General features: G+C 36.4%; 1 pseudogene; it reads right to left on the bottom strand.

The window, feature by feature from the left end:
* Positions 1-732: 732 nt before the first annotated feature.
* LOC114633887 lies at positions 733-1,510 on the bottom strand (annotated as a pseudogene).
* Positions 1,511-2,369: the final 859 nt, after the last annotated feature.

Here is a 2,369-nt window from a genome sequence, read left to right as displayed (position 1 = left end):
CATTACAGCTAACATTCACATATATGCAAATGCACAACGTATTTGTCGTTTTCGTGTGGCTAACATTCAAAATGATTTTGGAGCACTATCCATTTACTTGCAAATTCCATTTCTTCTAGCAGCTGATAATATTCTATTGTGTAAATGTACCATTTTTTTTTAGCCATTTTTATCTTGGTCCACATCTAGGCTATCTCCAGTTTCTGGACATTATGAATAGAGTAATTATGAACATGTTATTTTGTCTCTGTAGTAGGATGAAATATCCTTGGAATATATGCCCGAGTGTATATCTGGATATTGTAGTGGGTCGATTTCCATTTTCTGGAGGAACCACAACTGATTTCCATAACGGATATACATGTTTGCATTCCCACTAGCAATAGATAATTGTTTTCCTTACTCCATGTCTTTGCCAACATGAGCTGTCACTTCTTTTATTCATCTTGGATATTCTGAGAGGTGTAAGAAGTTCTCATGTGCATTTTTCTGATGAATAAGTATCCTGTACATTTATTTAAATGTTTCTCAGGCAATTTTTTCATTGTTTGAGAATTCCATTTAGATTAGCACCCTACTTTTATGTTGGGTAATTTGTTTTCTTTATGATCAGGTTTTCTTTGTTGTTGTTGTTAGTTTTTTTTGTTTTTGTTTTTGTTTTTGTTTTTAGTTATTTAGACTTTTTTTTTCACAAATAGGACTTTTTATTTGTCACTATTAAAAATCTGAATTTTAAACAGATTCTTGGACTGGTGGTTCATATCCATCAGCTCAACCTTAGCACCTGTCTCATCTCCAGTTGTTTTGCCAGAACTACCGCCTTCACCATGGAGCTCCATGAGCTTTCCCAACTCAAACTTGGGTTTCTTCAACATTTTTACTTTTCTAACAAAGACATCATGAAGAGGATAAATGGACTGGCAAGCTTTTCTATGTATTTCCCAATGTTGTCTGGAATCAGTTTATTAACGACTTCCTTCAAGTCATTAGTCTGCACTTCTCGGGTCATGATCTCCATCATCTTGCGGACTTGCTGGTGCTGCGCATAGGATGTCTTTCTTATCTGGTTGTTGCGTTTTTTAGTGAAGTCAACACAGAAAAGTCGGAGCAAATACCCATGGGTCATCTTGACATCAATGTGAGCTTCAATCATAGTCTGCCACTTTTTGACCATGGAGCACATTTTGTCCCGGGTAAGATCCATGTCATGGAAGTTAGTCAGACAGTTTTTGCCCTGAACGGCCTCAGTAATTAGCTTGAATTTTCTAAATGCAACTTCATCATTCTGTAGATCGGCAAGGCTCACCTCAAAAACGCGACCCTTGAGGCCATCAGATGCAATTTTGGTCCCTTGAGTCCTTGTGACCAGTGTTTTTCCGATGTTCCTAATAGTGAACATTGCTGGAGCTTTCACATTGCACCAGTCCTTCTTAGAAAATGGATCAGCCACTTTCCTCTTAGCTCCCTTCTTGCCACCTTCCGTCAGGAGCTTGTTCTTGCCGACCGCCATGGTGCCTATCGTAGAGCCAAAAGGGGTCTTTAGACATTTTAAATAATTGCCCAATATTATGAATAGTTGTTTTGAAAAACTTTTTTTTCCATTTTGTATGATGCTGCTTTCTCAGTGTGTTTTGTCATACATAAGCTTTCAAATATCTTATTTGTAATTGTTTTTTTACAAGTGCAAACTAGTATTTTTTTTTTTTTTTTAGTGAAAATGCTAACTGTTCTGTTTAGAAAGTCTTCTCCTGTGTTGAAGAGTTCAATACTATTTCCCACTTTCTCTTCTATTAGATTCAGTGTATCTGACCTTCATGTTAGGGCTTTTTAACCACTTGGAACTCAGTATTTGCAGGGTAATACACAAGAATCTATTTGCATTCTTCTACATGGTGATGTTAGCTACACCAGCATCATTTATTGAAGATTTTTTCCCATTACGACTTTCTCGCTGCTTTATTAAAAATCAGCTTTTCATAGCTATGTGAACTTACTTGTAGGGCTTAAATTCTATCCCGTTGATCAATACATCTGTTTTTGTGCTAATACCATGCTTGTTTTTATTACAATGCCTTTAGAACATTTTGAGGTTGTAGAAGGTGATACCTCCTGGAGTTCTTTGATTATTCTGGATTGTTTTAGTTCGTTTTTTTGTGTGTTTGTGCTTGTGTGTGTGTGTGTGTGTGTGTGTGTGATGTGTTTTCCATATGAAAATGAAATTATCCTTTCAAGTTCTGTGAAGAATTGTATTGTAATTTTGATGGGGATTGCACTGGATCTGTAGATTGCTTTTGATTGGCTGGCTACACTATCTTAATTCTCCTGATCCATGAACATGGGACATGTTTCCAACTTCTGATATCTTTAAT

Source organism: Grammomys surdaster, unplaced genomic scaffold (assembly GCF_004785775.1).
Source record: "Grammomys surdaster isolate TR1022 unplaced genomic scaffold, NIH_TR_1.0 98, whole genome shotgun sequence".
Lineage (NCBI taxonomy): Eukaryota > Metazoa > Chordata > Mammalia > Rodentia > Muridae > Grammomys > Grammomys surdaster.
The sequence above is the reverse complement of the archived record's forward strand: the minus strand, read 5'-3'. Positions and strand labels throughout refer to the sequence as shown.